The 13330-nt window shown below is 44.0% G+C and overlaps 1 long non-coding RNA gene across 2 annotated transcripts in view; it reads left to right on the forward strand.

Moving 5' to 3' along the window:
• Window positions 1-13330, forward strand: part of LOC148148006 (uncharacterized) — an 88929-nt gene that overhangs the window by 21368 nt on the left and 54231 nt on the right. For both annotated transcript variants that reach the window (XR_015759440.1, XR_015759441.1), the window contains exon 3: window positions 5633-5759. This is a non-coding gene — a long non-coding RNA (uncharacterized LOC148148006). The remainder of the gene's footprint in view (window positions 1-5632; window positions 5760-13330) is intronic.

Raw genomic sequence — 13330 nt, forward strand, 5'->3', positions numbered from 1 at the left:
CTTAACAAGTACTTTGCGTCAGTCTTCACAGTGGAAGACATGAGTAATATCCCAAAAATTAAAGGGTGTCACGGGGCTGAGTTGAGTATGGTTGCCATTACGAAAGAGAGAGTGCTAGAAAAGTTAAAAAGTCTTAAAATTGATAAATCTCCTGGCCCTGATGGGATACACCCTAGAGTTCTGAGAGAGGTGGCTGAGGAAATAGCAGAGGCATTGGTTGAGATCTTTCAAGAGTCACTGGAGTCAGGAAAGGTCCCGGATGATTGGAAGATGGCTGTTGTAACCCCCTTGTTCAAGAAAGGATCAAGGCAAAAGATGGAAAATTATAGGCCAATCAGCTTAACCTCGGTTGTTGGTAAAATTCTAGAATCCATCATTAAGGATGAGGTTTCTAAATTCTTGGAAGAGCAGAGTCTGATTAGAACAAGTCAACATAGATTTAGTAAAGGGAGGTCATGCCTGACAAACCTGTTGGAATTTTTTGAAGAGGTAACAAGTAGGTTAGACCAGGGAAACCCAGTGGATGTGGTCTATCTAGACTTTCAAAAGGCCTTTGATAAGGTGCCACACGGGAGGCTGCTGAGCAAGGTGAGGGCCCATGGTGTTCGAGGTGAGCTGCTGGGATGGATTGAGGATTGGCTGTCTAACAGAAGGCAGAGAGTTGGGATAAAAGGTTCTTTTTCAGAATGGCAGCCGGTGACGAGCGGTGTCCCGCAGGGTTCGGTGCTGGGGCCACAGCTGTTCGCATTATATATTAATGATTTGGATGAGGGAACCGGGGGCATTCTAGCGAAGTTTGCCGATGATACGAAGTTAGGTGGACAGGCAGGTAGTACTGAGGAGGTGGGGAGGCTACAGAAGGATCTCGACAGGTTGGGAGAGTGGTCCAGGAAATGGCTGATGGAATTTAACATGAGCAAGTGCGAGGTCTTGCACTTTGGCAAAAAGAATAAAAGCATAGACTACTTTCTAAATGGTGAGAAAATTAATAAAGCCAAAGCACAAAGGAATCTGGGAGTGCTAGTCGAGGATTCTCTAAAGGTAAACATGCAGGTTGAGTCCGTGATTAAGAAAGCGAATGCAATGTTGTCTCTTATCTCAAGAGGGTTGGAATATACAGGGTTTCCACACTGTAATCTAATCTAATAAAAGCAGAGATGTACTACTAAGACTTTATAAAGCTCTGGTTAGGCCCCATTTGGAGTACTGTGTCCAGTTTTGGTCCCCACACCTCAGGAAGGACATACTGGCACTGGAACGTGTCCAGCGGAGATTCATACGGATGATCCCTGGAATGACAGGTCTAACATATGAGGAATGGCTGAGGATACTGGGATTGTATTCGTTGGAGTTTAGAAGATTAAGGGGAGACTTAATAGAGACGTACAAAATAATACATGGCTTGGAAAAGGTGGATGCTAGGAAATTGTTTCAGTTAAACGAGGAGACTAGGACCCGTGGACACAGCCTTAGAATTAGAGGGGGTCATTTCAGAACAGAAATGCGGAGACATTTCTTCAGCCAGAGAGTGGTGGGCCTGTGGAATTCATTGCCACGGAGTGCAGTGGAAGCCGGGACGCTAAATGTCTTCAAGGCCGAGATTGATAGATTCTTGTTGTCTCGAGGAATTAAGGGCTACGGGGAGAACGCTGGTAAGTGGAGCTGAAATGCGCATCAGCCATGATTGAATGGCGGAGTGGACTCGATAGGCCGAATGGCCTTACTTCCACTCCTATGTCTTATGGTCTTATGGTCTTATGGCTGTGAATGGTCATTACTGTGAGTGAATAATCCTGTGGTCTTCGGATGGTCAATACTGTATGTGAGTAATCCTATGGACTGAGGATGGTCAACACGGTGTGCAATTAATCCTTTGGACTGTCAATGGTCAATACTTTGTGTGAATAATCCTGTGACTTGAGGATGGTCAATATTGTCTGAGAATAATCGTCTGGACTGATGATGGTCAATGATGTGTATGAATAATCCTGTAGCCTGTGAATCGTCAATACTGTGTGGGAATAAACCTTTGCCTAAGGATAGTCAATACGGAGTGTGAATAATTCTGTGCACTGTGACCGCTCAATACTCTGCGTGAATAAACATGTGGCCTGAGTGTAGTCAATACTGTGTGGGAATAATCCAGTGGCCTGAGGATAGTCAATTTTCTGCGGGAATAAGGCTGTGGCCATTGAATGGTCACTACTGTGTGTTAATAATCTGTGGCCTATGCATAGTCAATACTGTTTGTTAATAATACTGCGTCCTGTGAATGGTCAATACTGTATGTGAATAATCCTGTGGCCTGAGGATAGTCAATACTGTGTGTGGGTAATCCTGTGACCTGTAAATGTTCAAGACAGTGTGTTCAAAAATCCTGTGGCCATACGCTGTTCAATGCAGTGTGTGAGAAATGCTGTGACCCGAGGATGGTTAATACTGTGTGTGCATAATCCTGTGGCCTGATAATGATCAATACTGTGTGTGAATAATCCTGTTGCTTGAGGATTTTCAATAATGTGTGTGACTAATTCGGTGGCCTGATGATGGTCAATGCTGTGTGATAATAAGTCTGTGGCCTGAAAATAGTCAAATACTGTGTGTGAATAATCCTGTGCCTTGAGGATATTCAATACTGTGTGTGAATAATCCTGTGGCCTGTGGATGGTCAATGCAGTGTGTGAATAATCCTGTTGCCTGAGGTTGTTCAATACTGTGTGTTAATAATTATGAGACCTATGAATGGGCAATACTGTGTGTGAATAATCCTGCAGCCTGAGAATGGTCAATACTGTGTGTTAATAAACGTGTGGCTTGTGAATCGTCAATACTGTGTGTGAGTAATAATGTGGCCTGTGGATGGTCAATGCTGTGTGTTAATAATCTGTGGCCTGTGCATGGTCAATAGAGTATGAATAATCCTGTGTGCTGAGAATGCTGAAAACTGTGTGAATAATCCTGTGGCCTGAGGATGGTCAATACTATCTGTGAATAATCCTGTGTCCTGAGGACGGTCAATACAGTGTGTGAATTATCCTCTGGCCTGTAATTCGTAAATACTTTATGTAAATGCTCCTATGGCCTGAGGATGGTCCATAGTGTGTATGAAAAATCCTGTGGCCACTAATGTGGTGGTTTAGGATGAGCAGCTGGTTGATCTTCTCTCTCCAATGTCCCTCCCTATCTCTGCAAACCCCTCCAGCTGCAGCAATCCGTACTGGCTTTGTAACACCGTTCAGATCCTGGCCACTCTCTGTAACACTCTCACCACCTCCAGCACCTTCATCTCTCCCTGTTCCTGTCACGTCATTAAACCCTGACAATGATTCCCGTTCCACCTGCCCTCCTCCTGCGAGCAGACCCTTTGCGATCCCTTTACAACTTACTCTTAAAGCACACTCACACTTCTGAATTTTAAGCACGTTTTGCTGATCTTGTTTGCCTCATAATCTAATATGATCCATTTTGTCCTGAGTGAGGGACAGGAGTGGGTTTCTTGTTGAGGTTTTATCTGTTTCGATGGAATGTACTTTTTTTGAGTGATTTACACTGTTCCTTCAAATGTTTTCCACTGTTCATTTACAGACACATGTTCCAGTCTGTTTAGCCTGTTTACCTTGTTCATTTCTCCTGTCAAATGTACACAATTGGCTATTTTTGTTTTTCATTGTAATTTGTCCTTTCTGTGATTCACTCTAAAACTTTATATTTCTTTAAACTGCACTTTATCACAATTTCCCAGAGGATCTCTCCAGGTGACATTACTCATTCACTAAGTTTCATCACACAACCATCGATCTCACATAGTTATGTCCCTAGCTAGTTGCACAATGTGTTATTCAAAGAAACACTGAAAAAAATTATCTGTACTCCCCTTCCACTATCACTGTTGTCAGTGTGATTGTCCCAGATTATGTGAATATTGAAGTTTCCCAAAATTATCACAATATCTTTGTTAAAAAATTCCAATTAATTCCTGTTTAATGCAGTGATGTGCAATGAAATGCTGTTCGGCGGCTAAAACTGTTCTACTTTTTCTGTCCTTGGCAAGTAGTAGCCAGAATTTACATTCCGACTCTACTTCATAATCTGCAGCCAAATGCTTTCTCTGTAATACCTTTGTTATCCATTATAGTTCTCGTTGCGCATTTTGCCTGAGTTTCTGCAAGGTTGTGAGCTATTGAATACTTATGTTCACCTTTTGTTCGCCCTGTAACCACATCTCCCTGGTGTCTAAATCTCTTTTATCCCTGTGTCACAACTCCATCTACCTTATTGCAGAGACCTTGTCCATGCGAAAAAAAAGACATAATTTACTCTTTCCCACAATGTCCTGTCACAAACCTATTCGCTGATGTACAGGTTTAGTTAAACTCTGTCCCTTTCGGTTCCTTTCTGCTTATCTTCAGCCAAATTCCCATGCTGTTCCGATGCTTCACCTTTTCTGTTTGGATTTTGAAAGCTCCTTTCACCTGAACCCTGTCCCTGCGTCCTTTCTGTCAGTTTAAAGCCCCGTCCACAAACCTACTGACATGATTTGCCAGGACACTCTTCCCAGCACGGTTCCAGTGGGTCCATTCTAATGGATTATTTTTTTAAAAATCAGCTATGGGATGTGGGTGTCTCTGGCTGACCAGCCTTTCTTGTCCAGCCCTCGCTGCCATTGAGCTGAGTAACTTGCTCAGCCATTTCAGAGGGTAATTGAGAGGCAAACACTTTGCTGTGGTTATGTAGTGCAGACCATGTTAGGATGGGCAGATGTCTATCTCGGAAGGACAAGTGTTTGGGTTTTTTGTACATCAGCAATGGTCTCATACTTACATGTGGATTGTTAATTACTATTTTTAAAATTATTGATTTCAAATTCTATCATTTCCGATGGTGGGATTCAACCCTTTCTCCCCTGTACATTAGCTGAGGTTTTCGATTCGTGCTCTAGCAGTTATACCACTCGGCCATCACTTCACCTGCTCAGTGGTTGCCCATCCCTGAACACTGACACCAGTGCATCATTAAGCTAAACCCGTTCTTCCAACACAATTGTTTGATCTTGATAACTTGCTGCACTCTGGTGATATCACTCAGTCTCTCTCCATGTGGTATCCCTCATTGTGTGGGTCTAATTGCTGCCTCTGTCAGTGTCTCTCGCTCTTGCAGCTACTCCAGATCCTGAGTCAACAGAATTCTCCACTCCAGAGAGATGCAGCAGCACAGGCCAGGGATGGAAACTGAGATTTTCCAGATCTCTGTGGGACACAGTGCCATTTTCCATGTGTAATCCTCACAGCATCAGTCTATTCCCTCCTCAGGCGACTCTGTGTGGAATTTGCACATTCTCCCCGTGTCTGCGTGGGTTTCCTCTGGGTGCTCCGGTTTCCTCCCACAATCCAAAAATGTGCAGGTTTGGTGAATTGGCCATGCTAAATGGCCCGTAGTGTTAGGTGAAGGGGTAAATGTAGGAGTATGGGTCTGGGTGGTATACGCTTCGGCGGGTCGGTGTGGACTTGTTGGGCCGAAGGGCCTGTTTCCACTCTAAGTAATCTAATCTAATCTAATCTAATCTAATCTAATCTAATCTAATCTAATCTAATCTCCCATTCTGTCTATCTCTCTGTCTCCTACATGTACTCAGGAAAGTCCTGATTCAATCGACTTCCCAACTGCTGGGTTTCTCGTCAATCAACACATTGAAGATGTTTGGTCAGCCAGAGAGACAAAGGGCAGGGAGATCTGGAGCCTTCAATAAATCCTGGAATGAGGTAAGATTACTCACAGTGCACAGAGCAGAGAGCAATGAGAGGGCTCCAAACATCGGCCAACAGTACATGACATAGATACAGTGTTGGAGGGGGAGCACAATACAGACATACCCCAGGCTCAATCCCTGCCCATAATGTAAGGTCTGTTGGACTAAGACTAACCACACTGCAACACTGAATCTATGTCATATCTTGGTGACCAATGTCTTCAATAATTTTTTAAATCCTATAACAGTTGGTATCTTTGTAGCATCCTCCCTTCCTTATAGTCACTTCACTAATTTGCAACGTACTGCATTCCAGCCTACCATCCCTATCGCTGTAACTTGCTTCAGTGTCTACAACATGCCTTATCTCAGTAGTCTCCTCCTCTTTAACTGGATACAGAGTCATGTAGCACGGAAACAGAACCTTCACTCTAACCCATCAATGCTGACCATGATTCTGATACTAAACGTGTCGCATATGCCTGTGTTTGGCCCTTATCGCTTCAAACCTTCTCCTCTCCATGTATCTCCCCAAATGTCTTTTTCATGTTGTAATTGTACACGTTTCTCCCATTTCCTCTGGCGGCCTGTTCCGTCTATGCACCACCTCTGTGGCTAATGTTGCTGCTCAGCTCCCTCTTTAAATCCTTGCTCTCTCACCTCATGTTTATACCCTCCAACTTTGGACTCACCTACCCTTGGCTTTTCACCTTACTGGTTTTATAAACCTTTATAAGGTCAATCTGTAGCCTCCTCTGCCTAAGGCAAATATTTAGGACAATGTTACAAATGTCTCCAATTCATATCACAGCTCTGGACAATGAAGGGAAGTGTGTCAAATACTGCTTTCACCACCCTGTCCAACTGCAATGTCACTTCCAGGGAACAACGTAACTGCACCCCTTCATCTCTCTCTGTTCGACAACACTGTCCAGGGCCAAACCATTAACTGTGTTAGTCCTCCTTGGTTTGTCTCAACAAAACCCAACACCATATGTCAACTGCATCTTTCATTCCTTGGTCCACTGACCCCGTTGTTCAAGAGCCCCTTTGATAACCATATTCACTGCACACGATGCTATTAATTTGATCATCTGCAAACTTACTAACAATGACTCCTATATTCTCAATCAAATCGTTTATGTCGATGATACATATCAGTGGATCCAGCCCCGATCACAGCTGGTCACAGGCCTCCAGTCTGAACAACAATCCCCTTCCACCACCCTCTGTCTCCAACTGTCAAGCCAATTTTGTATCCAGTTGGCCAACTCTCCCTGATCCCATGTGATCTAACCTTCTGAACCAGTATTTCATGCTGAACCCTGTCAAAGGTCCTGCTGACTTTAGTGTAGACAATGTATGGTCACCACTTCATCAAAAGCAGTCAAGTTAGTGAGACCTGACTTTGTACGCACAAAGTTAGTGAGACCTGACTTTGTGCTGACTAGCTTTCATCAATCCTTGCCTTTACAAATGCATATAATGCATAGAATCACTTCCACAACATACCCATCACTGACATCTGGCTAATTGGTCTTTAGTTCCCTAGCATTCCATCATAACGTTTCTCAAAAAATGGACCAAAACTATATTCTTGTCATAGTTGTACAGCATGGAAACAGACCCTACAGTTGGTAGAAAAGATAATCTCAAACTAAACCCATCCCAGCTGCCTGTTGCTGGCCCATATCCTTCCAAACATTTCCTATTCACGTACTTATCAAAATGTCTGAAAAACGTTGTTATTGTACCCACATCCACCCCTTCCTCAAGAACTTCATTCCACACTCAAACTGCCCTTTGTGTAACAATTTGACCCTCAAGTCATTCTTTTGAAGATCTCTCTCCTCTAACCGTAAAAATGTGGCCCCTTCTCTTGAGACTCCCCCATCCTGGGGAAAATGCAGCTACCGTTAACTCTATCTAAATCTCTCATTATCTTATAAACTTCTATAAGGTCATGTCTCAATCTCCAGGCTCCTGTGAAAAAAGGCTCAGCGTATCCTGCCATTTTTCAGAACTCAAGCCTTCCATACCCAGCAACATCCTGGTAACTCTCTTCTGAACCCCCTGCAGCGGGATAAAATCCTCCCTATAACTGGGCGACCAGAACTAGGCAGAGGATTGCAGAAGAGGCCTCACTAATATCGGTACAATCTCAACATGACGTCCCAAATCCTTCCACTCTGTTGACTGAGTAATAGTCAATCATGTCAAGCACTGCCTTATCCATCCTGTGATGCAAACTTCAAGAAATATGTACCCAGAGATCGCTCTGCTCTGAAACACTAACCGAGGCACTAACATTAATTGTATAAGCTCGACCCTTGTTTGTTTTACCAAATTTATAACGTTGCATTTATTCAAATTGAATTCCCTCTACAGTTTTTCAGCCCATTCACTCATCAAGATCCCTTTGTAATCTTAGAAAACCTCCTGCACTTTCAACTATTCCACTCTCCAAACTTCCAGCCCATCTCACGTGGCTGTCAATTATACAAATACCTTTGCTCGGGGCTCCACAATTTCTTCCCTAGCATCGCCTGTCTTACAGTTAATCAGGCCCTGAGGCTTTCCATACCTTTGTGTTATAAAGCTTCCAGCACCACCTCTTCTATAACATGCATTCTTTTCAAGTCATAGAGATGTACAGCATGGAAACAGACTCTTCGGTCCCACTTGTCCAAGCTGACCAGAAGATCTCAATACATCCATCCCATTTACCAGCATTTGGCCCATGTACCACTAAACTATTACAATTCATATTCCCATCCAGATACCTTTTAAATGTTGTCATAGTATCAGTATCTGTTACATTCTCTCTCAGTTCATTTCATAAACACATCACCTTATGCATGAAAAAACTGTTCCTTCGGTCCCTTTTAAATCTTTCCCCTCTAAACCTAAACTTATGCCCTCTAGGTTTGGACTACCTAATCCCTGGGAAAAGGCCTTGAATGTTTACCCTATCCATACCCCTCGTGTTTATATAAACGTCTGTCAGGTCACTCCTCAGTCTCCGATGGTCCAGGGAAAATAACCCCAGCTTATTCAGCAACAACTCTGGCAACATCTTGTCAATCTTTTCTGTTTACTTTCCAGTTTCACAACGTTATTCCTCGAGCAGGGAGGCTGGAATTGCAGAGAACTCCAATTGTGGTCTAAAGTATTACTCTTGTTCCCTGAGTTCCCCAGTCTTTGTCCACAGTAAGTTCTGGAGTGAAAAAGTTGTTTAGGGTCTTAGCAAATATCCTACAGTTCCACACATCAATTGCCTCATTGATCTTTAAGGGTCCTTATTTTCTCTCGATTTACTCTTGTACTCAATATATTTATACAATCACTTTTGGATTCTCCTTATCCTTCTCTGCCGAAGCTATTTCATGTATCCTTTCTGCATTCCTTATTTCCACCCACAGTGTATTCCTACAGCCCCTGTGATCTTCGTGGAGTCCCTTGACCCAGCTGGCTATACATGACATGTGCCTCCTTTTCCTTGACCCTTGCCCAGACCCTCAATAGACAGCCAGTGTTTCCGATTGCTCTCAGCATTGACCGGCACACAAACAGGCACATGCTGGCGCTGATCGCTCAATTTATCTCAGTTTTAAAATATTCTCACTTGCCAGACTTCCCTTTCCCTGCAAATAGACTCCCCAATCACCTTTTGAAAGTTCCTGGTTAAGACTATCAAGGTTGATCAGGCCCCATTTTATAATTTGAACTTGTGGACCAGGCCTGTACTTTTCCATAGCTATTTTCAAACTATTAGAACTGTGGTCACTTTGGCTAAATGCTTTCCCACTAAGCCTCAGTCCCTTTCCCTACCTTATTTCCCAAGGGGAGGTCAGATTTTGCTGTTTCTCTTTTCAGGCCATTTACATATTGATTGGGAGTTGCTGGAACACAATTAGCAAATTCCTCCCTTGCAAACACTGAACACTGGCAGTCCCGGTCTAGGTTTGGAAAGTTCAAAAACCCCTACCATCACAGCCCTATTATTATGATTGGTATTTGAGATCTCCCGACATATTTAGAACATAGAACATAGGACAGTACAGCACAGAACAGGCCCTTCAGCCCACGATGATGTGCCGACCACTGATCCTCATGTCTGCGCCCTCAAGTTTCTGTGACCATATGCATGTCCAGTAGTCTCTTAAATGTCCCCAATGATCTTGCTTCCAAAACTGCTGCTGGCAACGCATTCCATGCTCTCACAATTCTCTGTATAAAGAATCCGCCTCTGACAACCCCTCTATACTTTCCGCCAAATAGCTTAAAACTATGACCCCTCGTGTTAGTCATTTCTGCCCTGGGATATAGTCTCTGTCTATTGACTCTATCTATGCCTCTCATTATCTTGTATACCTCAATTAGGTCCCCTCTCCTCCTCCTTTTCTACAATGAAAGGAGTCCGAGCTCAGTCAACCTCTCTTCATAAGATAAGCCCTCCAGTCCAGGCAGCATCCTGGTAAACCTCATCTGAACCCTCTCCAAAGCATCCACATCATTCCTATAATAGAGCGACCAGAACTGGACGCAGTATTCTAACCAAAGTTTTATAGAGCTGCAGCAAGATCTCACGACTCTTTCACTCAGTCCCCCTGTTAATGAAAGCCAAAACACCATATGCTTTCTTAACAACTCTGTCCACATGGGTGGCCATTTTAAGGGATCTAGGTACCTGCACCCCAAGATCCCTGTGTTTCTCCACACTACCAAGAATCCTATCCTTAATCCTGTACTCAGCTTTCAAATTCGACCTTCCAAAATGCATCACCTCACATTTATCCAGGTTGAACTTCATCTGCCACCTCTCAGCCCATCTCTGCATTCTGTCAATGTCCCGCTGCAGCCTACAACAGCCCTCTGTACTGTCAACGACACCTCCAACTTTTGTATCGACTGCAAACTTGCTGACCCATCTTTCAATCCCCTCATCTAAGTCATTAATAAAAATTACAAACAGTAGAGGCCCATGGACAGATCTCTGTGGAACACCACTCACCACAGACTTCCAGGCAGAATATTTCCTTCTACTACCACTCGCTGTCTTCTGTTGGCCAGCCAATTCTGTATCCAGACAGCTAAGTTCCCCTGTATCCCATTCTTCCTGACCTTCTGAATGAGCCGACCATGGGGAACCTTATCAAATGCCTTGCTGAATTCCACATACACCACATCCACAGCTCGACCCTCATCAACTTTTCTAGTCACATCCTCAAAAACTCAATAAGGTTTGTGAGGCATGACCTACCCCTCACAAAGCCGTGTTGACTGCATTTAATCAAGCCATGCTCTTCCAGATGGTCATAAATCCTATCCCTCAGAATCCTTTCTAACACCTTGCAGACAACAGACGTGAGACTTACTGGTCTGTAATTGTCGGGGATTTCCCTATTTCTTTTCTTGAAGAGAGGAATTACATTTGCCTCTCTCGAGTCCTCAGGTACGACTCCAGTGGAGAGCGAGGTTGCAAAGATCTTCGCAAGTGGCGAAGCAATTGCATTTCTCGTTTCCCAAAGCAGCCGAGGACAAATCTGATCTGGTCCGGGCCTGGCAACTTGTCAATCTTAATGTTTGACAAAATTTTCAGCACAACAGCTTCCTCTTTCTCTATCCATTCCAGCATGCACACCTGCTCTTCAAAGGTTTCATTCACTACAAAGTTTGTTTCTTTTGTAAAGACAGAAGCAAAAAAACTCATTTAGGGCTTCCCCTACCTCCTCAGACTCCACACACAAATTCCCTATGCTATCCCTGATCAACCCTACTCTTTCTTTGACCAATTCCCTTATTCCTCACATAAGTGTAAAATGCGTTTGTGTTCTCCTAATCCGTTCTGCCAAGCCTTTCTCGTGCCCCCTCCTGGCTCTCCTCAGACCATTTTTGAGCTCCTCAGTTTCTCATATTTGTTCCTCAGTCTCCCACTGATTATTAGGCGTCAGCAGTACGGTCGTGTCAAAGTGATGACCCATTCTTATTTCTCAGTTCCACGAACATAGCTTCACTGGGCGATCCCACAGGAATATCCTCTCTAAGTACTGTTGTGATTATTCATGCAATCAAAACCCACCAACACGCGTCCTCTCTTGCCTCCCCTTCGATGCTTCCTGTAGCATCTCCACCTTGAAACAATGAACTGCCAGTCCTGCCCCTCCCTCAGCTGTGTTTCTGTAATAACTATAATATCCGTGTCCCATGTTCCAATCCATGCCTTGAGTTCATCTTCCTTAGCTGCCAGGTCCCTTGCATTGAAATACATGTAGTTTAATAACCAATTTTCCCCCATTCCCTGCTGTGTTCTTGCCTGCCTTGTCTTTTGAAATCACTCTCTTTAACTTGTGTACCAGCCTCAAATCTTCTTTCTGGCCTTACAACTGTTTAAGGTCCAACACCCTGCCAGACTAGGTTATATCCTCATGAGCAGTTCTAGCAACTCACCCCACAAGGATATGGGCCCCTCTCCTGCTCCCTGTTGAGGTGCCTTTCCCACCCTGTCTCCCTGTGCTGACACCTTCAGGGATCTATGGACTTGTCCACCAAGTTCCCTGAATTCCTCAGTGCTCCGCAAGGACCTACCATTCATTATGTCTGTACTTCGCTTATCGTACCTCCCACAGAGTATTACCTCACTTCAATCAAAACTAAACTCTGCGTAGATTATCATCCGATCGACATCGGACTGCAGACAGAGACCATCCCCCTCACTGTGAACAACACCCTTACCTTTCATGTCATCTGCAAACCTACTCACCTACTCTTGATACCGTCTGTTCTCACTTCAAACTTACTATTTGACAGAATACCCAGCAATGGTTCCTGCACAGATCCCTGTGGTACACCCAGTGGTGAAAGTATGCTATCCACCAATTTTACATCCAATTTGCCAACTTGCCTTGGAGCCCAGTCCTTTTGGACCAGCCTTCCATGTTGGATCTTGTTTAAGGACTTATTCAAGTCCACGTAAACCACATCATCTGCACTGCCTTCATTAATATACTTAATCACCATTTCAAAAAACCTGAACTGAATTCCTCAGACAGTATCTTCCTCTGCCAAATCCGTGATGACTAAACCGAGTTGATCCTTACCTTTGCAAGTGTTGATTCATCCTCACAATTGTTTCCAATAATTTCCCTCGCCCTGCTGTCAGACTATCTGCTCTATAATTACCTGGCCTACCCCTGCTGCCCTTCTTGAACAAAGGAACCACATTAGCGATCCTCCAGTCATTCAGCACTTCACCTGTGTCCAGCAAAGTATTAAATATATCCACCAGGGCCCCAGCAATCTCTGGGTAATTAGCATGGGGTCAAAGAATGCTGGTCTGGGCAGTGACACCCACATCCCATGAATGAATAAATAAAAATACATATGTCCCTCCTTACCTCTGACACACCTCACAGCTGCAGCAATCCTTACGGGCTTTGTAACACCGTTCAGGTCCTGACCACTCTCTGTGATGCTCTCACCACCTCCAGCACCTTCATCTCTCCCTGTGCCTATCGTGTCATTAAACCCTGACAATGATTCCCCTTCCCACTGCCCTCTCCATGCTCGCAGACCCTTTACAAT

The sequence above is a fragment of the Chiloscyllium plagiosum genome, unplaced genomic scaffold (genome assembly GCF_037043375.1).
Source record: "Chiloscyllium plagiosum isolate Xiang-an unplaced genomic scaffold, Cpla_swu_hap1 HiC_scaffold_14, whole genome shotgun sequence".
Lineage (NCBI taxonomy): Eukaryota > Metazoa > Chordata > Chondrichthyes > Orectolobiformes > Hemiscylliidae > Chiloscyllium > Chiloscyllium plagiosum.